Source organism: Solanum lycopersicum, chromosome 4 (assembly GCF_036512215.1).
Source record: "Solanum lycopersicum chromosome 4, SLM_r2.1".
In the NCBI taxonomy this organism is placed as follows: Eukaryota; Viridiplantae; Streptophyta; class Magnoliopsida; order Solanales; family Solanaceae; genus Solanum; species Solanum lycopersicum.
The window spans coordinates 26,631,070-26,643,994 of NC_090803.1; positions in this window are offsets into that span (position 1 = coordinate 26,631,070).

Consider the following 12,925-nt stretch of genomic DNA (forward strand, 5'->3'; position numbering starts at 1 on the left):
TTGTAGCTATAGATACATTGTGTTGCTAATCTCTTGATTGCTTCATGTAATTAGAGAGACAACTTCAAGAAGCATTTGTCTCTCATCATATTCTTCGAAGATAGTGACCCATGCATGTTTACAATATTGAGAACAAATATAATCATCATAAACTTTTTAAGCAAGAGTTTTCTTACCTATATTGTACATACCTAAAATTGGTACGACATCTAAATCATCTTTTTTGGGAGTGAGATGTTCAAGTATGGCATTGAAGTAATCCTCCATCCCAGCAATAATATTTTCCTACATTTTGTTTTTCTAGTCAGGACATGATTTGCATATTTTCTTTCATGCTCGTTAAGCTCAATTTGTGGAACTTCTTCCTTGAAGAATCAACTTCTTCTTCAACTTTAAGCAATTTTTACTCGATGTATTTAAAAGCCCCTTTTCATGACCCCAACTTTTTCGCAACTTTGACATGAAGTTTAAGAATAAGTGAGCTACCCTTAGTGGAAAGGGTCTAGAGTCGTGGAGAGGTTTGAAGAAGAGTGTAGAATATTTTAGAAGGATTCCTTAGAAGGCTAGACTTGTAGAGGATTCTAGAAGAGCGGCCTATTTGTAAGTATGTAGGGACTTGCATTGCAATTTGTTTTTACACTTACGCCCTTAGGTTTGAAGTATAATTAGGAGGTCATTCATTTGTAACTCAATCAATAAAAAGCAAGAAATATTACAAGATCTTACCTATGTAAATATTTACGTGAGCTTGAACTTAACATATCATGAAAATATCGTTAGTTGCCGAGTATCGTACAAAGAGTTTAGTTGAAGTCTAAGTCTGTGATATCCTTCTCTATATCAGCCAAAGCATAGGCTTGAACCGACTTTATCTTATACTTTTTATATAACAACTTTGATCCTCTTTTCTGTAAATTTCAAGAGTTCCAATATCTTTTTGTTCCTTTGTCGTATGATCAAGGAAAACCTGCAGAGTAGAAAAATTTTGGTAGAGAATTAAATATATTATTGTTGGGTTCTAAAGGTGTGAACAGGAAATAAAGCATTGTGACTCTCCCGAAGGGTTGTGACTTTTCCAAAGGGTTGTTACCATATGAAAGGTTGTTCCTTTTCCAAAGAGTTGTGACCTTTCTGAAAGGCTGTCTTTTTTTCTAGGAGTTGTGACCTTTACCCTTTGTTTGCCACAAATTGAGAGGTTTTCTTTCATTTTCTGCGTTGAATTGGTTCCCTTCTCTCACAAATACAAACTTATATTGTTTGATCTTGTTTGTTTCTTAAATCGTTGTTGTCATTTTGTGTTCGTTGAAATTATTTAAGTTAGTGTTCATTGAAACTTTGATCTAACAATTTCGAATACTGTCTATTTCATATGATAAATGGAAATGAGATGGAGAACTATTTCTAAACGGGTCAAAATAGAACCTAATATTGTTAATTATTGTATGTTCACTAGATATGCGACAAATAGTAAAGCATGTAACTTTGTTATTCATAAGTACGAACCGTCGGATAGTGAAGTGAAGGGTCTAAACGACTTTGGAACGAATAAAAGGAGAATACACTTAATAAGAAATTCATAGATGTAGTAAATATAAATGGACCAACTTTTTCATTTGAGTTTTATTTTTTTTAACATTTCTTCTCGAAAATGAGTCTGATTAATTCGAAGAAGCTATCCACTCTTTGGACTCATTCTCTTTGGGAAGAGGTTGTCAATAGTAAGATAGATTTAGTTGAGAGTTGGTTGATATTCCTCCAGGAAATAAACATTTGGGCCAAAGTGGATCTACAAAAGGAAAAGAAAGTTGGACAAATACAAAGCAAAACATGTTTTCATAGGCTTTACACAATAAGAAAGGATCAATTATTTTGACACAAACAACCACTAACTAGGAATACATAAATTTAGAAGTTAATTGCGCTAGTTGCAGTATATAACCTTCAAATTCGTCAAAATGGATCTGAAAACATATTTCTTACAAAAGGAGAATTAGAGAAAGAAATTTACATGTAATAACTCGAGGGAGTTATGGTTCCTGGTAACATAGAAAGTGTGTAAAGTTTTAATTTCACTTTGTGGACTAAAACGAAATCCCAAATTAATGACATGACAAATTTGATCAAACTATGTTGGCAAATGAATTCCAGAGTGATGAATGTGACAAATGTTAATATATTAGAGATCGTACAAATCACAAGTTCATTCATAGTTTTTATGTTGATGACATGTTGATCATAAAAAGATACATCTAACATAAATGCTATTAAGCATATGCTAGAAAGTAACTTTGATGAAATATATTGAAGTTAGTGATGTTATTGAAAAGGTACTTGACAAGTTCAAGTATTTGGATTTTAATATTGTAAAGACTCTAATACATATGAGATTTGTACATGAAAAGAAAGAAGACAAAAGTGACTCACAATTGAATTATGCTAAAGTATTGAGAAGTATGACATATATCATGAAGTGGTCACATATATAACATGTGTTATTTGTAAATTGAGTCGATTCACAAGTAATCTCAACTAAACTTATTGGATGTCAATAAAAAGAGTTTTCCAATATATATAACATACTTAAAACTATATTTGCATTATATGAAATATTCTATACTATTTGAGTAATCTAGTGATGCAAATTAGATTACCAGGTCAAATGAAGTTAAACCCACGAGTGGATGTGCACTTACTCTTTGTGGAGGAGAAATTTCTTGGAAATATTTCGAAATCACATATATCGAGCAATCTACTATGAATTTTGAGTTTATCACTATAGATTGGCTAGTAAAGAAGTTGAATGATTCCAACCTTTCTTTAAATGATTTTAGGCCCTAACCTTTAGCTCTTGTATGCATGCATACACTGAGATATTTAATTTTAAATAGGTAGTGCATGGAGCATGATGTGTAACGAAAAATCTTCTCATATATGATGTAGACATATTATCGTTAAAGATTAAAGTGTCCGTTCCACCTACAAAAAGCCTTATTAGAGAGAGAGTATATAGATAATAAAATGGAATGAAAATATTACCGAGGACAAGTCATTGTGGTGGTAACTCTACCTAGAAGACTGGAGATCTAAAGATTTAGGTTCAAGGAGATCAGAAAATGACATTGATGACGGTTCAACTTTGTCAAAATATTATTTAATGACCATTCTCATGATAAGAAAATGTTCAATAGCGAGGATAAAGGCATTGAGACTTTTTAGTGGTTTCTAAGTTTGATCCTAGGTATATAAAATGATGTATCTACGGTGTAACATATTTAGAAATCCCCTATGTACATTTGAAGTTTAAGTTGCTCCATACTCTTGATGAACAATATTGTCAAAAGGCAGTAATTGAACATTTGAACTTTCATTTCCTGAATTAAATTTCAAGCTTGCATATTCATTTAACATAACATTATTATTTACCATTTCTCACTCACATGATTATATAACTTATTGGCTTTTAATTGTGTTCTATATACAATAAAGATATATTTTTCACATGTGAGAAAATATTTTTACAATTCCATTGATGCTAATCGTGAAGCAAACTAGATCATAAAACATTCTTTTTTATAAATCAGGCAGAACTTTTCAGGAAAACATCTTTCATAGATTCAAACTTTTTTTATGTATTTATATCTTTTAGAATTGATAATCAAGAATAATGTATGGGTTAACGTGAAATTAATGGTATAACATTCAAAACAATCATCATAAGAGTAAAATAATACAATTGAATCAACACAATATGAAGATATGAATAATTGAATGAAAACCTAATCCATTTTGGTGATATTGAACTTGGTGAACTAAGATGTTCTTGAGGCTCAATGGATTAATGAAACCCATTGATGAAGCCCTAGGTTCCTTGAGGATCAAATACAAAAATAAATTGAGGAATTGGAGACTTGAAACTTGAAATCCTAGGTGTTCTTTGCTGATCTTAAGAGAATTTAGGGAGGATAAATGTGGACTGTGGATTGGGGATTTGAGTGAATGAGAGAGTTGGGGTAATTATAGGGGTAGAGTGGTTAATATAGGACTTAAACATACGGTTAATATGACATAGTATATGTATTTAACTCAATGTGAAATAACCAAAATACCCTTAAGAAATATATGTCGCAGAACAATGCCGTTTGGATTAATAGACAATAGAAATTCCTATGGACCATACTGGTAAACAATATGTCTAAGGGCTTAAAATTAGAAAACTTTCAACGACACCCTTCTACAGACCGCCTAAATTTGTACTACATATAACTCATCCATACATATCAACTTTAACATCAAAATCATACTAAGTATGGAACCTTATGACGGAACCCATCAATGATCTGTCTAAAATTCTGCAACACATCTTGTTTATTCATATGTCAAACTTTAAAAACTAAAATTTCCCAAATCTCATCCTCGTTCCTATGAGTGTCATCTATGATCTATAGAAACTTATACGAACTGTAGACCGACCTCATAGGGTTCAACCAGTAACAAGAAATAAGAAAATTTTCCTTTCCTTTTGAATTTCCAATAATCGTGGTGCTATACCATAAACATTAACTTACGGTAATATGAATTACAATATTATTTTTTCAAACAAATCATTATTCCGACTGGCACCAAAGGTATTCAGAAGTACATTTTATGTCTGAGATGTATGACCATTTGTTTGTAAGTTGGACCCTAAGGCATTTACGTGTGTTTTCTTGGGTTATTCTTATCTTCAAAAGGTGTAAGATGTTATTCTACTCAATTTTGAAATATATGGTGTCAAATGCTGTGATATTTTAGGAGATTACACAATTTTTCTACACTCCACCTAAAACCACAAGTCAGGGGGAGGAAGATGAGTTGTTGTTTATTAGATTACTCATGTTGTGCAATCAAGTGATGTTATCTTCTATCTCCTAGTGACTCTATGAAAATGTTCCAACAAGATAGTCAATTTTTCAATATTATTCGAGGAATGAGAGACTGATGATACAAGCCTTTCACAAACAAATCCCCCAAAAATTCTTAACCTCTCTATTTCTCTTTATAAAGGCACGAGGACTTGCAAATCCACATATACTATTGCTAATTTTGTTTCCAATGATTGATTAGCCCTATATCTAGATTCTTGAATGTTTCTCTAGACAGTGTTTCGGTACCCAAAACAGTGAAGGAGACATTGCATCATCTTGGATGGTTAAATGCGATGTTTAAGGAAAATATATGTATTAGATGAAAATCACACATGAGATTTGGTGGAATTACCCAATGTGAAGACACTAGTAGGATGTAAGTGGGTGTTCACAGTTAAAGATAAGGCCAGACTTGTAACTAAAGGATGTGCTCAAATGTACAAGGTTGCATATTCAGACACTTTTTCTCCGGTTGCAAAACTCATGTTTGTACACTGTTCATTTCTCTAGTTGATTTTGGGAATTGTCCTTTACATCAATTGGATATCAAGAGTGCATTTATTCATAATCATCTTCAATAAAAAGTGCATATGGATAAGCCATCAAATTATTTTGATGTAGAAGAACATAGGGAAGTGTGTTATTTGAAAAGGTCCTTGTATGACCTGAAGAAGAGTCAACAAGCTTTATTTGGCAAGTTCATTGAGGTAGTTTAAGAGTATGGGCTGAAAATGAGTCAATTTTTTCTGTCTTCTACAAACAATATGAAGTTGAAACTATCCTTCTTGTTGTATGTCTAGATGACATTGTCATTAGAGGAGGTGATTTGGAGGGGATCTCTTTCCTTGAGTCTTTCTTGCATGCTCAGCTTCATTCAAATGACATTGTCATCAGAAGAAGTGTTCGTCGTTGTGGGTGAAGTGGAGGGGCGGGGTTCAATGGAAGTTCTCTCGACATTTATGGATGACGGAAGAGGAGAATATTGGTCATCAAAAAGAAAAGAAAGTGGAGGAGAAAAAGTAGGAAAAGTATTGGAATCGCAGACTCCGTTGGAGAGCAGTCGGAGGAAACAATATGATGCTAAGGCAGGATGGTATCTACATTGGTCAAAATAATAAGGGAGGTACATCTGTACAAGGTATAGGATAATTCATGGAAGAGGTGTCCTAGTTAGTTTCAACCAAGTCCTCGCAGGCAAATGTTCTAAAACATGAGGATTGCATTGAACATATTAAGGAAATGAATAATACTTTATAATAAATATGACATCACGAGACAAGTATATTTTTTAAGTTTTTGGATCAAAACATTGATAACAATGATCAGTTGATGAAAATCCCAAATAAACAAAAGTTGTCGATCGTTGCTACAATTTATTCTTCGAGTATGGTTTGAGCCATGGATAACATAAGCAACCAAAAAATTTCAATTGGTCATAATATGGATTTGTACCAAATAACATTTGAAAAGGTGATTGATTTTGCAAAATGGAGGTAGGTAAGAGATTGATCAGGTAAAATGAATATTGCAATAAAAGGACCAAAGGGTTGGGGAAAGTGAGGCTTCATGGAATAATGTTCTTGTTGTTTCAATAATATGTCTATGTCATCCTTCGGCAAGACAAACTCCTTGAGGGGTGTATTGAGGAGCTAAAATATGTTCAATACCTTGAGAGTTTAGGTATGGATCAAGACATTTATATTCTCCACCATCAACAATGTATAAATAAAGAACTTTTGTATTGAAATGACGTTCATTAAAACTTTAGTTTTTGAAAAGTTTGTTTACGTCACTTTAATGTTTCAAGGTATAGAGCCAAATGTATTCTGTAAATTGGTCAACGAAAATGTAGTAGAACTATTATTTATCTATTGATAACACCGGAAAAGGACCCCACAAATCACTAAAAATTATTTGAAACGGTTTTGTACTTGATAATGAATGTTGTTCAAAGGGATGCCGTTGAGCTTTATTTGATGATCAACAATGACAAACATAAATTTTTTTCTAGTGTACAAGCAGCGAGAATTTATTTAAGACAAAATTCAAAACTCTTGCATGTGGATGACCCAATTGACGATGCCAAGTTATGATGGAGGACGAATTGCGAAAGGCAACATTTTCTTGTGGGGATGGCACCGAAGGTGAAGTTTAACACTCATAAAGACCGTCTATAAACCGACCATGGACCAAAGGAGTCTTTGTGTTAAGGTCCTTTACACAAAAATCAAAAGGAAAAAAATCAACAAAGGTTAGATTATATTCGAAATGCACATAGAACCAGATACCATCAAACACTGGCATGATCCTCTACGTGCACCTACCATTAAGCATAACATACTTTCATTTGGAGGGAAATGCTCAAATTTTGTGTATGCAATTAGAGATAGATATACCTCAATTGTCTTGGGATGACTTCAAATGTCATTGTAACCTTTATTTTAGGCCATCAATCATAAGTTAGAAATTGGGAGAACTGGCTATGTTACGCCAGATCGGGTTTGTGGTAGATTACCAAGAATCATTTGAGTAGTTAATTTCTCAGGCTGGTACACTTACGCAATTACAAAAAAATTAACTTTTATATTAGAGGTCTTACTTATTATATAGCAAATGAGGTTGAGTTGCATAATCTTCAAGATTTGGCTACATCATTGAGTTATCCCAACTTTATGAACGCAAGGAACAACTCATCTGTTTGCAAGTGTGAAATGCTTGAAAATGAAAGACAACATATTTCTCACCTCAACAAGTCCGATTTGTGAAGAAACTGGCCAGATCTAAAATGGAGGAAAGGCGACCTAAGTGACTCTTTTTCAACTGCGGTGAACCATTCACTAGAAGTCATCAGTGCAAGAAGTTATTTTTGATTGACTTTGTATACGATGAGGAAGATTTTTCTTTAAAAGGGGAAGTAATAGTACTTTTTGGCACATAGCGTTTGAAGGCAAGAGCGATCTGAAGAGGCGAATAATGTTAGCACCCTTTTAGTCAACAAATGGTTTACACATGGAATATTTAAGGAAATTCGGAAGTAGAATTCTTCAGCTTGTAAGTTATTTATTTTTTATTTTTGTCTAGAAGTGTTTGTAGTAAATTATTACAACTTTTTAATTATTTATTTTCTTATATCTTGGTAGAAGTTTTTGTAGTAAGGAGGTTATTCCTCAACTTTCACATTCAGTTGTAGTAGGCAATAGAAAATTATTTTCCTTGTTTTATTGTTGTATTTAATGTATATAATTTAAGTTAAATGTTGAGCAGAAAATTACTATGTCTTTGAGTAATTCGACCTCAAGAGATTGCATGTTCTCTCTAACGAACCAACACCACAGGTAGACAAAAAGAAAGCTTCAGATTTTCTTTTTATGCAAAGTTCCGTAACTAGACCCTTAACAAGGGACCATAACATTCACCCATTTGTGGAAGGTGCAAGATAAAAAAAATGGGATCTTACTCTTTAGAGTTTATCGTGTCTCTAATACCATAATGAAACAATATAAGATGTAGAAGAACATCCTCCTTGTTATTGGTGGAATGAAAATTAAATATACACAATGGTCTAACTATTTCGTAAGCTGACTTCACGAAATGGGGAGATAATCCTTAAGCCTAAACAGAGTTAGAGACCTAGTCAAATTAGAAGAGCAACAGTAAAAAATGGTAAAACTCAATAATAATTAATGACTAATAAAACAATAATAAGATTCTAGCTAACAGCTGTACAACGCAACTTATGCACTGATATAACTAATACCTTACAAATGTGATATTAGGAATACATAGAAGTTAATACCACAATTTAACTATACGTAAAGCAAAATAAATATCCCTAAAATTTTTTTAATTGTTTTTTTAATTTTATGTATTTTATGTTTCATATGTGTACTAATAAATTTATTCAAAAATTAGCTTACTAATTTTATTTAGAGAGAATTGCTTGTTATTAAATAAATCCAATACAAATCAATATAATACTTAAAATGTGAGTTGTTTAACATTTACTAATTAAAAAGACAAATATATCACTACATGGAGTTTGTGATCATTATTGAATGTATTTTGTTGATATATTTATTCATCCAAACACCCTCATACGCTTGATGTGATACATTGTAGGTCTCTAAATGATGATTTAGTAGGAAATTTTGATGGTAAATAAAAAATTTGTGTTACTATTACAAAATTAAGGGGTTGTTTGGTACAAAAATGCATAATGAAGGGATTACTAACACATGAGTCAGTAATGCACGGATTAGTAATATAGGGTTTATCTCTGCATGGATTAGATTGTTTCTCGCCCAATCTTATGTCTAGTTGAAAACTCTAGAAAATTTTTATTTCCTATTATACCCTTGAGTTATTATGAGATTTTAAATTTCATTTAACTATTAAAGTTAAATACTACAATATATATTAAAAATATCATTAAATTTTGAGGTTTTTTATGCTTTTACGTTTGGATGACCATCAACAACACTAACTTACAGTATGAATGTCTACAAATTGCATCGAGTATAGTATCCCAATAAAGTGTTGGGGTCGTGTCCCAAGGGAGTAATGGTGAAAATGGTAGTTAAACTATAATTTTGTTCTAGATAGTAGTAGTTTAAGAAATTATCAAATAAAAACAAGGTGAATTCAATTGGTGACACCTAAGTATCAAATATCGAAAAGCGTTTGTCACAAGTTTAGTAAAAACATTAAAAAATAAAAGAAGGGGAAATAACTATGGGGAAATTTTTTGGGGTTTAATTGCAATGTATGTTGACATAAATCAATGTGTGCGTGCTTTCTATAGAAAAAAATTGCAAAATTACGATAACTAGGCTAAGCTTTAAGTGAAAGTAAATACCCTCTCGGGAAACTTACCTCATATCAAATGGGTCCCTTTGGGACACCCACTCGTCTAATGAAGACACCTACGCCTTATCCAAACCCGCTCTTTCGTGCTTGGATATGGGACTAGGGTTCACCCTCTGAGGCTGAGCCTCATGTAACCCCACTCTTCAGGACATCAATCTAGCATTCGTGGTTTCACGACCTCTCTGTCGAGCAAGCTAAAAACACATGGGTGGTTTTGTGTTTGCAACTTCAAACCCATTATACTAAACCACAACCACTAGGTGAAATTACCCTTGAAGATCATCTAATCCTATTAGAAATCAAGACACAACAATATATCAACACATATTTTGTAAATCACATCCCAAGAATAGGGTTTTTAGCCACAAATCAAACAATAATCAAATACACTTAAAATGAAAAAGGTAGAAGAAATTATACCTTAATATAAGAAAAGGATGAAGAATGGAGAAGACCCACTTTCGATTTGAGGAAGAAGAACTTCTTTCTTCAAGTCCCGCACAAAATCCTCTCCAAACTTGGTGTTTATAAAACCAAAAACATAAGTTCTAAAAGTGAATATTAATGAAAATGTTTGGATTCTTAAAAATAATAACTAAGGCTAGTCTTTATAATTTTCAGATCTAGTGCTGGCGAATCTGTTCAACAAATTTAGTCGCGAATTGCCGGGTGATTCGGTGATTCACCCTTTATCTAATTCCCCACCGCTGGTGCTTTGCCTCTGTTGTCAATGTTTACTATGACACTGGGCTAAATACTTCTGTTTCACAAAACTATTCGGTGAAGCGCCTACGACTCTTTTTTGTCGCCTTTTGAATACTTCCTTCAGAGATTTGATTGCTGGAACAAAGGGTGAAGTGTCTTTGTTCGACAGATCGCGAAGCATGGTTAGAAATGTTCATGCTTCAAATTCAGCTCTTTTTCATCCTTTTTATTCCCGTTTTGCGCCTAAGTGTCTGCTTACAATAAAACTCAAAATACCTAAAACTTAAGATTTCTTATTCGAAATTGAGATAAAATGAGTAATTGAGGACATTATCTTCATTAAAATAAAACCTTAAATGAGTCCAATTTGAGGACTCATCAACACCCCCATCTTACACTTTTATTTGTCCTCGAGTAAAACTCAAGTTCAACAGTCAAATAGGATGTCTCAAGAACTGCTACACAAGACTCAATTATGAACATACACAACAAGACATAAATTACTCATGCATAGCTCAACTGTATAATCAAATAATCAAGTTGGGACATACCATTACCAAATCTACTCGTGCTCGCAATACTGGCTACTTATGCATGGTCAAGCTCCTCAAAAGTATGTAAATGCACTCATACAAAGAACGATTCAATATTCACACTCAAAGATTAATCAGTTTAAGATCACGAGTCAGATGCAACGCTCACACTCATAAAGAGGAACACGATGCATGTTTCCACCCATAGGTTTTCCTTTATTTTCCAATTGGCCTTCTTCCGGCTTGCTAAAGATAAAAAAGAACTTTCTAAGGGTTGTAATGGGGCTGACTGCAGAGAAATAGTCATTTAGGCTCAGTGACTTTTTCCTCAATGAGATGTGATTTCCTCAAAATATCCCCTTATCTTCATTCCCCAATCCTTAGTCAAGTACTTCCAAACCATACTTTTCTACTTCATGGATTGCTCAGAAACCTGATTTCATTTTATACTTATATTCCACAACGTTTCTTTTTCGTTCTTTTCTTTCCTTTTTCTTTTCCTTTATTTTTTTATTTGGAGGTTTTCCATTTTTCTACAACACTATAGGTTTGCTAGACTTTTCTTACACCTCTTGACTTCTCCTTCCCTTCTTACCACACACGCAACTTAGGATTTGGCTCAAGTCTGTTATTCACTTAAATAACACAACAAGAGGATTCTAGGTGATTGATAATGTAAGTTCTACGTTTCATCACGGTTTTTCCAAAGAAAAGGTAAGGCTCATGGGTGTTCAAAAGAGTTCACACACTCACTGGTAGGCAATAAAAGAGGTATATGTCAAATTTGGCTACACTCTTTAAAATTTCCTAAGATCATCTCCTAGCGGACACCTTTGTAAATAAATAAGAGTAACCGGGAAAATTCTAGCTTTATTCATGCAAGGTTCAAGATAAGCTCATCACACAAGGCATTGACACTAAAGGAAAACAAGACTAAAAATGTTGCTAGTGTGCAATGGTCCTTACAAAATAATAAATTCGATAAATTTCTAATCACAACGAGATATAAAGAGTTCATATATTGACTATGCAACTTCATATGTTATCATTGTAGCGGCACATTCATATTTGTTCAATTGAGAAAACTAATCAAGTCATAGGTATTGATCAAAACCGAGACTTAAATATGTATGAGAACAACCACTTTAAACACAAGAGATGGTGAAGTTTTCAAAACTAAAAAATTTTCGGAAGGGTAAAATTTATTTTGGAATTAGGACCCAAAAGAGAGCCCTTACAGTCAAACCATACGAAAGATTCATAAAACAAATAAAAAAAAGACAACCCAAAAATACACAAAACATATATATATTCATAGAAATTAAAACAAGGTGGGCTTCACGCCCCACAAAAGAATTTTTTGTCTTCAAATGTATAACAATAATTAGGAGATCAAATTTAAAGAAATATAGAGACAAGGCTAGAGAATAATCCTGGTTATGTAGCTGTTTCGAGTTTGGATCCTACGACATATGTAGCTTTCAACGGAAGATACAGTGCGGATGTTGGGTGCATCACCAAGTCATTCTTCATGATCGATGGAGATATTTTGGCAGTCCAATGCGCCTCTCTTCAAACAACGTTCTTGAATGCTTCGTCGGCTACCTTTTGTGCGTTGGCTTGTAGTTTTTCCAGTTTTCTACCGTCCAGTGACAATATTTTGACTTCTCGATCATTCAACGCATCGCAAAACATATTTTTATTTCACCTATTTTTATAGAACTTCTAAGTAAGCTTGGATGTCCAAACACCAGGGTTCATCGAGGTGGCCATTGTGGTGGGCGAAACCCGACACTTTGTTGGTATCTCCAAGTTTTATAACTCTAGATTTTGAAGATACCTTGAGTCAAAAGGAAGAAGAGCATTGATCACTGTTGTCTTCGATGACTCGCCAACTGGTTCTGCTGCTCACCACTT